Source organism: Lynx canadensis, chromosome A1 (genome assembly GCF_007474595.2).
Source record: "Lynx canadensis isolate LIC74 chromosome A1, mLynCan4.pri.v2, whole genome shotgun sequence".
NCBI classification, from domain to species: domain Eukaryota; kingdom Metazoa; phylum Chordata; class Mammalia; order Carnivora; family Felidae; genus Lynx; species Lynx canadensis.
The window spans coordinates 51,006,435-51,020,420 of record NC_044303.2 but is presented as its reverse complement, the minus strand read 5'-3'; the positions used below and the strand labels follow the sequence as shown (position 1 = coordinate 51,020,420).

At 41.4% G+C, this 13,986-nt stretch overlaps 1 long non-coding RNA gene across 2 annotated transcripts in view; it reads left to right on the top strand.

Moving 5' to 3' along the window:
- Nucleotides 1-267: 267 nt before the first annotated feature.
- Nucleotides 268-13,986, top strand: part of LOC116737903 — a 107,778-nt gene continuing 94,059 nt past the window's right edge. The window contains exons 1-4 of one of the 2 annotated variants that reach the window (XR_004343242.1): nucleotides 268-347; nucleotides 3,168-3,253; nucleotides 7,471-7,827; nucleotides 8,554-8,690. This is a non-coding gene — a long non-coding RNA (uncharacterized LOC116737903). Of the gene's footprint in view, nucleotides 348-2,022; nucleotides 2,135-3,167; nucleotides 3,254-7,470; nucleotides 7,828-8,553; nucleotides 8,691-13,986 lie in introns of those variants that run through there. The other variant, XR_004343240.1, reaches the window with a different exon arrangement.

The following is a 13,986-nucleotide window of genomic DNA, read 5'->3' as shown; positions in this document are numbered from 1 at the left end:
GAACACTTTTCTTTTCTCTTGATCTCTACTCTTTCCCTCATTTCCCTTCACTGAATGTAACTTTTCCCTAAGAGAGTATTTGTGCAGACATCCTCCCTCCTGGGTCCCCTCCATCATCCATGTTATGTAAAATGTCATTGAGGAACATGCTCTCCAGAAGCTCCATGGGGAGAAGAGTCACAGGGCCGCCCTCCAGGACAGATATGAAGGAGGTGACATTATTGGGTACCTTTGCCTTTCATTTTGTGTTTTTCCAGCAGGTGCCTTTCCTGAGCTTACTTCTAGCTCTCTTGGTTGGAAAAATACCTGATAAAGGAATCTCTATAAGATCTTCACTTTTGTGTGGAGTGAGTATTTCCATTGTGTCAGATTTCTCTTCACTCATCTTCAGAACAAATCCTTGTTGATGGGATTTCTGATTCCCCAACAATTTCTGGAGGTTGTATCCTGGGAAGATCCTCCTAGGGGCTCTTTAGAAGCTGTAGATGTATCCTTGAGATGTATATTCTTGAGAACAATGTTTTTCTGGTGAATTTGGGTGATTTTATCCAAGCCCTGAGAGGGGTCCATTTTCCTATAACCATTAAATAAATCACTGGATAAATTTGAAAAAGTTCTCAGCTGCCACAAATAATTTCCCTTTTAAGTCTGAGATTTTTGTTTTCCAACAATGCAACTGAGTTAAGCAATAGGTAAATTATGAAGATATTATTTAGTGGGAGAGATGATGACATTGGAACATTTGATCTACACTTCCAATTGAAAACAGAGGTTCTTAAGATGTTTGGCATCAATAGATTTGATGGCACACTGGAAGAGATTGAGAGTCTCAGAACAGCATAACAGTTACAGTGCAGTTTCTGTCACAGGATAATCATGCCTCCTGTGTGTATAACATTCTTCTCCACCCCCACACTGCTCGCCAGTTTGCCCCAGTAGTGTCCACTTTGGTAGACTGACTGATTGCCCTGAACTCCTCTGATATACCCACAAGGCAAAAATTCTTATGGGTTCTAGTGAACAAACACCTTTATTTGGATCCAGATGAATTATGTTCCTTACCTCTTATTCACAGCACATCGTCCTCTACTCTATAACGTTTAAATTAAATTATGGCAGCACACCCATGCAAGGGCACACCATGAGTAGTCGCCACTGACTGTGGACCATTGTGGGTTCTAGAAACGGTTGAACATACAAAGATGAACACTGAATAGCTTGGAAATAGCATAAGGTTACCTTCTTTATGGAGGGTATTGTGGGTTCATTTGTGTTTCCCAAAGAGATAATCCTAACTTCTAGTACCTGTGAATGTGGCTTTATTTGGAAATAAGGCCTTTGCTTATGTAGTCAAGTTCAGTTGAGGTCATCCTGGATTACAGTGGGTCCTAATTCACTGGTGTGCTTGTAAGAAGAAGCACATTTGTGCACATAGACACACAGGGAGAGTGCTATGTGATGACAGAGGCACAGATTGGAATGAATCAGCTGTGAGCCACAGAATGCCAGGGGCTGTTGGCAAGTGAGGAGAAAGGCTTGGGATGGATTCTCCCTCAGAGCTTCCAGAAGGAACCAGCCCTGCCAACACCTTGACTTCAGACTTCCAGCCTCCACACTGAGAGAAAAAATGTCTGTTGTTTTAAGCTACCCATTTTGTGGTGCTTTGTTATGATGGCCCCACAGGAAACCAGCTCTGAGGGTAATGTTGAAACCAGTCATCTCCTCCACCAACTTTATGTCACAGTTGTGCCTTTTGTCATGGAGGCCCCGGATATACCTACTGGTGGGAAAAGAACTTTGATGGAATATTGTTCCCACTTGGAAGCAAGAGAAATTCTCTCTCTCCCTGCCCCTACTTCTGCCTCTCCTTCTCATTCCTCCTTCCTCCCCCCTTCTCTCTGTTGGCATCTTCAAAGTTCACTCACTGGTAAAAGGATCACAATAATATCCATACTTTCTTAAAAAATATGTGTTGAGAGGGGCCTTTGTTTTTCTTTTTTCCTTTTCAGGTGCTGAGGTTTTTAGTGAGCCCTGTCTTGTCAGTACTGCAAGGCTTCAATCAAATAGCACTTGAACTCTTTTCAAAGACTTGCAAGATTGAAAAGATTCCAGCCTGTTGAACGGAGAGTAATAGGTGTCAAACACCCTCTCCATTTCTGAAAATCTCTCCTCTTTCCTTGCTGGACAGGCGAAAGAGAAGAGGTGGGGGTGGGGGGTGGCAGTGCAGGGTGGCACCAAGAAGAGGGACTGGCATTTTGTGCACTACTCGCATTTGCTGCTTATCTGTGAGCCGTTTGCCAGTCCTAGGGGTCCCGCTGCCACCCTCGATATTTGGAATTGAAGAGGCTGAGGTACACACAGCCCAATTAAGAGTGTGACACTTTAATCAGATAAGGATTAAGGGCAAGCAAAGGCAAAAACAGTACCTTTACTGATTTCTGGGAGATAATTAAACCAGACTTAACTGCACAGGGAGAAAAAGGATATGATAAGTTTATAAAAGAGAAGACCTTAAATTCTGCAACATTAAGTTAATGCTCTGCATCAACAAAGCGAAGAAATCTCCTAACGGGGTGATATGGGCGCATCAGGATAGTTAGTAGCTGTTAGAAAAGATCGCAAAGGGCGGATGATAAATATCCGTAGCCATTTGTGCATAATAAACTCACATATATTGAATAGTTGGATGAGATGTTCTTTTAACTGGCTGCATAAAATACAAAATTTTTCAACACAGAAAGGCAACTGACTTTTTTGCTAGTGGAGTTCTCACTGAACATCCTTGCTGCCAACTTTAATTGTTGTTCCATTGAAGGTATTAATAAAATTTCAGAACATACCACTGGTTATATATATGTATGGTATCTGAAACACACACACACACACACACACACACACACACACACACAGAGAGAGAGAGAGAGAGAGAGAGAGAGAGAGAGAGAGAGAGAGAAATATTTTCTCAGCTTTTATTCTCCTGGAGAGAGCTCATGACAACCTTCCTGCCTGAAAATTCAACTTCCCTGATCCTCTTTACTCATTGATCAACAAAATGCATCTATACATATATACTAATCACCCCGAATGTAAATAATATATTTAATGTGTGTTCTTACTCAGTGTTTGTTTCGTAAGTAACTGTAATGATTGGGGTCCTTGGGTTGCAGGCAACAGAAGATGACTTTGGACAATTTAAGAAAGGAAATTTATCAGGAACTCAGCACATCAACTGGAAAGCTGAGACTCAGGCTTGGTAAGTCATTACTTAAGGCTGCTCTGGGTGCTGGGAGTGTTTCCAGACCAGGAACAATCATGTCCAGGCACCATGGGTGAGAACTATGGAATTCCAACAGCTTCTTCCATCTCAGTGTCTCTCACATAAGATGCAAATCCTAGAAGACAACAGCTGATATTCTGGGCTTCTGGCTTTTCCAAGGAAGTGTGGGGAAAGCTGGTTAATGTGACATTCTCAGTGGGATTGAGGCATTGGATTTACTGTTCTGCCAATGCAATATAATGGGAAAGAAGTAATTCTCCAAAAGAAAATGTGTGTCCTACAGGAAGGAGATGGGAATACTGAGCTGCCAAAAATATTACACACGCACGTAAATCTACTGCCATCGTTTATATTTGTGTCTTTACATTTGATTTAAGTTATTGTATATGCATATGCAAATAATGCATAGTATATTATAATACACATATTATATGCATTTGTGTATATACATAGGACTATGCTACTTTTAAAGTATCTTGCAATGGTAGCACTTAACCAATACTTTACAACCAAAGTTTTACAGACTTGATGTGGATTTTGAATGCTGCGAAACACCGTTTTGATGATTCTCTTCTGGAAATAATTTCCCTAATCTGAATGATTTCTTTTTTACATCTAGCAGAGAAGGAGAGAGGGTAATGTATTGAATCAAAAGCACATCTGTTGATTTATGGGGTGCCTCAATGGTGACTTAGAGATGAACAGATCATTAATTTGATACTTGTTGAAAATGTGGATGGAAATGCAGAGAGAGGGAGGGGTTGAAATTACTGTAGGACCACCGGTCTTTTGAAAGGAAAAGGGTCACAAGTGTAGAAGAGTCTGGCTTGTGACACAAGGCAGGTAGGTAGTTGGAAAGGAAGAGGGGAATGAATATATAATTATCCAGTCTAGGTCATTTTTTGAGGCTTGCGAAGCTAAACTAAAAAGTTACCAGATTTTGTACTTGAGGAGTATATCTTTTGTCTTGGGTTTGTTTCTAGAAATAGTTGTTATTTAGCTATATTTATGGTTAAAAATCTTGACCAAATTCACCATAGATACTAAAATTTAATTAAAAAGTGGGGTAATCACATTCAATTCATATACAAATGCAGTTAACTTCCCCTAATACACATTCAATTCATATATAAATACAGTTAACTTTTTTTAGAGTGATTTCTATTAAAACATATTCCAATAGTTTGAAAACCCTGACGTTTGTTTTGTTTGTCTTCTGTTTTTGTTTCTATGAAAACACTGACATGTATGGTAAAAAAAAAAAAAAAGGCAAATTCTAAGTTGTTACATTTGAATCCTGAGTTTCTGTTAATGGCTTGACCTATAATCACTGATACACATTCACTGCAAACTAAGTGCTTTCAGTAGAGTTAGATGTTATTAATTTGAGTGGACCGAAAGAAATATTCTTTTCTTTACGTGATTTCTTTTCATTTTTTCTTTTTCTTTTTAAAAATGTTTATTTATTTTAAGAGAGAGAGAGAGAGAGAGAGAGTGTGCACAGCAGGGGGAAAGGCAGAGAGAGAGAGAGAGAGAGAGAGAGAGAGAGGAGAGAAAAATCCTAAGCAGGCTCCAAACTCTCCGGGTGGGGCCTAACACTGGGCTTGATCTCAGGAACCATGAGATCATGACCTGAGCTGAATGGAGTCGGACGCTTAATTAACTGAGCCACTCAGGCTCCCCTAGGTAATTTCCTTTTAAATCCAACCAAGGGGCGCCTGGGTGGCTCAGTCGGTTAAGTGTCCGACTTTGGCTCAGGTCACAATCTCATGGTTTGTGGGTTTGAGCCCTGCGATGGGCTCTGTGCTGACAGGTCAGAGCCTGGAGCCTGCTTTGGATTCTCTGCGCCCCCCACCCCCCACTCCCTGCCCTGCTCAAATTCTGTCTCTCTCTGTCTCAAAAATAAATAAACATTAAAAAAAAGATCCAACCGAGGTATGGTTTTATTTTTTCAAAATTCTGCCCTATTGGGGTTCAGAGGTTTGTTTGTTTTGTTTTCCTTAGCTCTCCAATGTTGGATAATACTTTTACCTCTGAGGCTGGCTGGCTGTATAAGAATTACCAGATGGTCAGCCCTGTAGACCAGCTTTGCCTTTACTACTGATATGGGGCTTAGGAGCTTGTCAACCATTGTAAAACTGAAACAGGAAATGGACAGTAATATAATTGATGTCCAAGGTGAAAAATCAATAGATTCCACTATAATTTTCTTAATGAAAAGATCTTTAACCGTGGCATTAGCATATTTTGTGTAGTCTGGAAAGCAGCAAGGCATATATAGCAATGTGAGAATCTCAAACAAAATCTTCAGCAAGGGCACTTAATGTGGAAATAATAGTCTCTGGGACCTGGAGGAGGTCTGATGGAGAAACTGCTGGGTCAGAAGACCGAGATCGTAAAAGAGAGTTTGTATTAGGGGAAAATAAGCTGGGATGCTATCACTGGGGGAGAAGTGGGCTGGGCTGCTTTCTTGGAGTTTCCTCCTATCATCCTACTCCCTTTGTGCTCCCTCCCACCCCTCCCCAATCCCTTAGCAACTTTTGTCTATGGGGGTGGTTGCTATAACTGGGTTTAAAGGCTTTTCTTCTATGATTCTCACAAAATCTCCCTGGAGTAGGCTAATATTATCACCATTTTACAGATGAGAGAACATATGTCACTAGCCTACAATTATAAAGAAAATGGCAAAGCAGAGATTAGAAAATTGTTCTGTGCTTGATTACCTAAAAAAGGTTCACGATGTTCATGTGATCAATACGGGAGCAAGTGGTGTGAAGGTTCGAAACTACCCACAGAATTTCAGAAGGACAATAGCATCCCCACCCCAAGGATTTCCTCTTCTTCTTCTTTTTTTTTTTTGACAAAAATTTCAGAGGGAAACTTCTCAATCCTCTCAGAAAACCAGAAAGAAAAAAAAATGTCTCTCTCTCTCCCTGGAACATTTTTAAAAGAATGGGCTTTCATACCTCAACCCAGAGATACTGGAAAATTGGATACTGTCTTGGGGCTTCCATATTTCGGATGGTCCTATATTCGCAGTGGAGAGAGGTCTTTGGAGTCAGGTCTCTGCAGCGGCCGGACCGGTGGCCACCAGCAGATGCTACAACAGCCCTGTGGTGTGTTCCTGCATGAAGAGCAGAACATGATGGCTTCTCTCTTGCCCTCAAGCCACTGAGGCCCAGGTCAGGGTTGGCTGCAAGGCAGTGTCCTCATGACATATCCTTCAGAGCATATGTTGGCAGCCTTCTTGGAATCCTTATTCCCCTGTTTCTTTTCTTTTCTTTTTTCTTTTAAAAAAATTTTTTTAAAAAATGTTTAATTTTTGAGAGAGTCAGAGACAGAGTGTAAGTAGGGGAGGGCCAGGGAGAGAGGGAGACACAGACTCCGAAGCAGGCTCCAGGCTCTGAGCTGTCAGCACAGAGTCTGACGCAGGGCTCGAAGTCCTGAACCACGAGATCATGAGCTGACGTCAGATGTCGGACGCTTAACCCGCTGAGCCACCCAGCCCGCCCCGTGGTTATTGCTTTTAATTGCTTGTCAAAATCTCGGGTAGGTAAAAGCAGAAGTTCATTTTGTAATATTAGATCTCAGAGAGGAGGGATTATGAGAAACACTTGATGTGTTATGCTGATTCAGTGACCGATTTGTTTTTAATTTAGTTCCATTGCACATGTAAGCTTCAACAAGTCACAGGTGTCCACACCTCAAGGATCTCACCTGTAAAATGGAGCCCATCTTCCAGATGTTGACAGGATGTTTGTAAGGATAAGTGACTTAAGTAAAGCTGCCACACACAGTAGAAACTGAGTCTATATTGGGTACTTTCGGTTATAATCCCAGGTCTTTCAGATGAGGTCTGAATTTTGCCTTTCGGAGTTACACATTGCTGTTCTTTGCATAAATGTCAATGTAGAAACGTGTAGACGGAGCACCTCAGTGTTGGGAACTCAGGTCTGTGGTTTTCATAGTTGGTCATCGGTCCAATCTCTCCCAGTGTGTGTGAATGTCAGAAAATCACTTAAAAGTGGTATCTCATGTTCTCTGTTGGATAAAGCATCACTTACCCACCTAGGGCTTAATGAATTGAAAGTTTTACTGCTTAGAAAATAATCAGGTGGTAAAAGAAGCACAAAATGTACTATCATTTTCTGAAGGTTAATAGGCTTTCTCTATTTCTGTTTTTTCCCCCACAGCATTGCCATGTCACATGAAGCTGCTTCTCCCGATGAAGCACAGATTGAAATGTCACACCAGCACGATCAATTAGATGATGTAGAAGAGAGGCATTTGCTACCTGACCTTAATCCACAGGGCAAGAAGGGCTGAGTGGAGAAGACTAAATACAGAGAGACTCAAAGGAAGAGGAAATGGGCAGAGCATAGTTTAAATAGGCACAAAGCAGCATAAATGTTGATTCATGACGAAAAGGACATCCTCAGGTTAAAGACTTCTTATGATGTATACTGGTGCACTCACTCGTTCAACTCGGAGTGAGTGCAAAGTAAATATAAACACCTTTCACACAAGGAATATGACAGAAAAGGAAGTAGGTAAGTTTTTGCAAAAAGTCTAGATTTTGTATCACAGAACTTGCTTAGCCAAAGTGACAAGGAGAGAGAGATGCAAACTGTTTGCAGGCTGTCAGATAGTCTATGAAGAAGACAGCGGGAGCTGTGACTTAGGGACCATGAGAGCGGTCTTCCTCTGTTTGAAGCCCTGTCACCGGAAGGAGGGTTGGACACACTGTGGTGGGGACGGCTTCCCAGTACTGGGAACATGGCCAAGGTCACAGGCGCGGCCCTGCCCGGCTCTGCCGTGCTGGATCAATGGCTGGCCATGGTTGTAAAGGGATTCTCGCATTAAATGAGATGACTTCACTCCCTAATACACCTGCTCTGGAGCTTTACCGCCCCTTGGAGAGGTCTAAAATGGTTTTGAAGCTTGTCCAGGAGCAGAACCGAATGAACTTTGGAGCTGCTTAGGCTTTGATAGAATCAGCCCTTCTCAGCAGCTTGTGTGCCCACTGTAGGCCTGGGAATGGTTGCTAGTCTATTCTGATTATGGACAGCTGGTGTGAGCTGAGGGCTTTATCAGATTAGTCATGCCTGGTACTAATGATATGGAGTGTTGCTCCCTGGATTATTAGTTGATATCTGTTATGTTTACTCTTTCAGTGTTTTGTATTTATTTTTCTTTTGCATTTAAGCACAACTTAATGTAAAAGGGTTGTGGTTGGGAATCTGTTTCCCCAAATAAGCCACTGTTTTTTTTCCTAGGATCCATTTGGTTGCTTCCGAGTTCAATTGTGAGATATCTATTTATCACAGCAGTGGAAAACCAGCAGGAGGTTCAGAGGAAAGCCATGGAAACAGGAGGACCAGGAAAATGAAATGCAAACAAGTATCCTGGGGAGGTGAGGTTGAAGACAATGTTTACGCTTGTTTGCATGTCACTTTTCCTAGCACGGCTACTCAACTGCGTATATGTTGATTAACTTGTGGACAACTGGCCCTGGTCTTCTGGTTTGTGAAGGCTAATGGGGAGGATGTTTTCTGCTGAGACACGGGTGGGAGCCTCAGGATGGTCACGTAGTAGGTACTCCATAGTCAACAAATATTCATTGCATTAAATTGAATTCAATGGTAGTTTCAATGCAGGCGTCCTGCTGATAGTAAAGATCATTAAACTTTAAAATGTGTTCCCGAGGAACACGGTGGCATCTTCATTTGAGAACATCTTTGAAATTGGGTAGCTAATTATCTGTTTAGAATAAAAGCAGAGATAGTTCTGAGTACTTCATAAGGACTCATACAGTTCTTGATTTCAGTTGTGTGCTTTGCTTGTGTGTAAGCAAAGCACTAACTCCTTAACTCAGGGGTGAAATAACACATGCATAAAAGACGACTAGGTAGAAAGAATCTTCTTATTTGAAATCATCCTTTTCCTCTAATCGAAAGGTATAAGGTAGTTCTGGTTCTGCACTATCAAATTTTCCGATAAAGTATTATCACCTATGTTCCTGAGAGTGCCCAGCATGTGTTACAAATCTACCTTTGTCTCTGGGAGAAATTGATTCTGGGGAACAAAGGATAGAATAAAAATTTGACTTTTGTTTAAAAAGTAATTGCTGGAGGACATACTGTTCCAGAACAAATAGTGCCAGTAAGAGTTTGTTTATAATGGTACCATTGGAGAAATTTTCTGTGCTGCTTTTTCTGGTTGATGAATACTATGGTAGACATTTCAGAGAAGGCCACTTCTCCAGGATCCATTATCTCCCTTTTCCTACTACCTCCATTTTCAGCCAGGAAGTTTCGGTGACATTGACCCTGCCTCCAGTTACCTATTCAGGTGGCTCTGTTAGGCTTAGTCTCATTGGCATATCCCAGTCTCCCTGTCCACATGGGAAGAGCATGTGACACCATCAGGCCAATGAGAGTGTGAATTCTAGAAGAGACCTTCTCTTCCTCTGGATGGTATAGGGAGGAGATGTGAGGGCTGACACTGCTGCAGCCATTTTGCTACTGGGAAGGAGAGCCCAGATCCTGTGAGATGAAGCTTACTAGCTCTCTGTTCTTTAGTTTCCTCATCTTTAAAATGGAGATGATAATAATACTTTCCTGTAGGTTTGTTGTGAAATTAAAGTGTTTAACTTATGTGAAATGCTTAGGATAGTAAGCACTCAATAAATATTTCTTATTAGTAGATACAGCATATTTCCTCTGTGTTAAGAAAAAAGCATCATTTCCATCATTTCCCTTCTCCAAGCTCAATAATGTTTTGGATGTGTGCTGTTTGGTTAACTATATTTCATTTCTTAAATTATTTCATTTTCTATTGTCTCCACACATAAGCGATCGCTAAAAAACCTTCATCGAGTTTCAGATTTTCCACAAACTTGGGCTTCCAGTAATACATTTTCCATGTCAGCATTTAAATAATGAGAGCTTCGGGACTGATCTCTAATCTGAGAGGCACCTCTGGGCTTCTCGCTCCTCCAGAATACCTGATTTTTCTTGTACTGCAGCTCTGCCTGGGAGTAGTTTTGCAGAGAAGGAAGAGTTGAGACTGAGAAGAAGGGTGGAGAAGGAAGGGCTGTGATACTGTTTTCCAGAAGCTCCCACAGACTGGATGTATTTTCAGATGGTAACTAAGCTGGGGGCATCTTCGGAGCTTCAAGAGTCTGAGCTAGTGAAGGTCTGCATATGTCTGTGTCTGGGAGGTCAGAAGCTGTGCACACAGAGAGGCTTCTGTGCTGTTTTTGCTGTCCCAGTAGCATTTCTTCCTTTAACATCCATGTTGATTTGTTTGTTATTTTACAGATAAGAAGATTAACTGATAGGGAAAAATGGTTAGAATCCATTGTAGAATCCAAAGAATGGATTCTTCTTTGAAAAGGAACGATTTCATTTTAATAAGAAATTTGTCAAGTTTTTGGTTAAATGTGACAGAACAAAGACATCTGATATTTATAGATATTCTTGTAGTGCTTTGGGAGAGATAGGTAGGAACCGTGTGAAGATTTAAAACAAAAAGGGTCTACAATGTAGGTCATCTGTGGGCAGAGATGTGGGATGCCAGAAGGTAAGACCAGAGGGGAACTTTCATGTTCTTCTCCTGTGTTCATCTATGTTGTTTGAATTTTATGTTACGGTGAGTTTATGTATGACTTGCATAATTTTAAGAAATTAACTAGCATAAAAAAAAAAAAGAGAAATTAACATGTCAGTAATCTCATCCAAGTTAAAGGTTATCTTTTCTATGACTAAATGTCCAGATTCAGGTTATTGTAATCATTCCTGGTATTTATCCTTGAGTCACTTCATGATCCAGGTGAATTCAGACTTTATTATACTTAAATTTTGGGTGTGCAGTGAACTCCTTGTCTATGTTTGGACATTATATAATTTGATGTTTCTGAAAGACTGCCTTACTGATCTCTTTTCTGAACCCCTCCTTCACCCTCCATTTCCACTACTGTAGATATTTGGGCTGTATTTACATCTGTAAATGTAAATGGTCACCATGAGTGTGAGGTTACTGCAAAGTTTTGCTCTTGAGGCAAATGATTCTCAGGCAAAATAGATTTGTTTTGCCTGAGAGATTTGTTCTGAGATAAAACAGCACATATATTTGGATATTTATGACTCTTGGCTTTCACCACTTCCTGTTGAATGAGAATCATTCGCCTCATGAGCTTCTTTGCAGTAACCTCACACTCATGGTGACTGGAACTTTCTGCTGCAGTTAGGTCCGGCAGCTCATGAAAAGCAGAAATTTCAAGCAAGATGGGCCCTTGGGTCATCCAGCTCAACCTTTCAGTTCATATATGGGAGAAGTTGGCTCAGAGGGATTTCCAAGGTCCTTGCATTACTATTAGGGGAAGGATGGGGACTAGAAGCCAGTTCTTCTGGCTCATTCTGCTTCCTGACACGTGACGTCTTGAGAAGTCACCCGTAAGTCAGCTGCTCGCTTCATGTGCATTCTGGATGCTACAGAGTTGAGCCATGCGGGTGGAACTTTGGGAATCCAGCTGATGGGGTTGTGAAGTCAGTGCAGTAGAATATAGTATGAATCAACAATAAAAATACAGGGTTAAGCTGAGGAATAGTTTACATCTGCAGAGCAGTTTGAAAAGATTATTTTCTTTCTGCTTATAAAAATAATACATGCACAAGTTAGTAAAGTCTTGAAAGCATAAGGAAGGAAATTAAAATTACTTTTAACGACATTGTCAAGAAATGATCAAGATTAATATTGTGGGGACGCCTGGGCGGCTCAGTCGTTGAGTGTTTGACTTCAGCTCAGGTCATGATCTCACGGTTCCGGTTTGAGCTCAGAGCCCCTTTTGGATCCTCTGTCTCCCTGTCTCTCTGCCCCTCCCCTGCTCGTGCTCGCTCAAAAATAAATAAACATTTAAAAATAAAAAATAAAAATAAATAAACCAACACTTAAAAAATAGATTAATATTGTGGAATTATACACACATGCATATACATATAATCAAATCAGATCGTGTTGCATATACATAATTTTGTCTCCTGGTTTTTTCACTTAACATTATATATGAGCATTTCCCCATGTCACTGAATGTTCTGTAAAAAACTTGATTTTTAGATAACTAATATTCTCGGGTCGTTCGTTTTGATTTTTATTGTTTTCAGTGATGAACCATTAGGACTGGATGAGGCAGAATAAATCCTGACACAGAATTAAAAGACAGGGTGGTGAGGTTTGGCGCAATGATCTGAGATGTCAGCGTGGAGGGAACAGTGACAGTGGCAGTCAGTCTTCTGCCAGCTGCAACATGAGGTCGCTGAGAGGCAGGTGACAGAAAGTCAATTCAAAGACATGCACTTAAGACAGTGTAATAGTTTTTTTATTTTGTCCTCTCTATCGGCATAAATTTGTAATGCAAAGCACTGTTCAGGCCACAGACTGGCCCTTCCAGGCCGCGAAGAGACAAAGCCTTCCCCTTCCGGGTGGGTGCAGGTGCATAACGGACTCCTCAGAATTCAGACGTTGATTATCCAGCCTGTCCCCTTGGACACACGGCCTTTAGATCGCTGCTGTTTATTACTCTTCCACCAGAAGCAGGGCCATTAAAGGAGGAAGAGGTAAAGTTTAAAACTGCCCACTTTGTTCCTTGTTAATCAGTTCTGCTAAAAGGTATGATGGAAAGTGAGGTCAAATATTTGAAGTGCTGGCCTTCATGTACTTCATCAGTTCTGTGTTGCCATAGATGATCGAGAGACTTGCAGAGCAAGGAGCACCAACATAACCTCAAAGGTGCAAGTCAAATTCAGCATCAAGGCTGTTTATCACTTGGTGCTGGGTGGCAGCTTAGCCTGTTAGGTTAGAGAGGACCCCACTCTGGAAAAGGGTGGAGCGAATGGGGCCGAGGCACAGATGACATCCAGCCTCCCCCCGGGGCTCTGGCCACAATAAGGCCATTCCTCCTCTCCTTCCCCACTTTTTCAGATTCCTGGTATGTTGATCATTAAAGAAGCTAATTATACCTCTGTTCCAATGAATTGAACGGAATTCAGGTAGGGAGCATGGTACTTCAGGTGAAAAGAGACTTGATGTAATGATTCCAGGAAATGTTCCTGAGTCTGATAAATACTCACCAGGTACTGAGAGCAATAAAGATGCAGGGGTGTTTTGCTTTCTTTGTGTTTTCATTGTGAGTTGGGTTGATGATGAGTCTGTTGCCAGCAGGGTATGGTTTCCTCCTGCGCAGAAATGCCAAATTTGCAGTGCTTCGTGGGGAATGAGCTGGGAATGTGATTTCTCCGCTTCTCCAGAAATTTTCTGCCTGCCTGCATGAAATGCTAATGAACGTCTCACACATGACAGAGCAATGAAATATATCCTTCTATGACTATTTTTGGCAAATTCTGACTTTACAAAGTCTAGGTCTTAATGTAATGGTGACGAGACACTTCTAGCAGACCCTTCTGCCTCCTCCCCCAAATCTGTGTCCTGGATGAGCCTCTCCCTGCACCAAGCAGATGTGCTGTGTCTCTGATTTGAAATGAGCTCTCTATTACTGTGGCACCCCTGCATCTCGTCTTACTCCGCTGTGCCTCTGTGTCCAAGTCTCTGGGAAAAGTCTAGCTCCAGCAAAATAAGTCTTGAACTTCAATCTCAGACCAATTCAGACATAGTTATTATTAGGTGTAAATGTGTAGCATGAAAGCCTGATT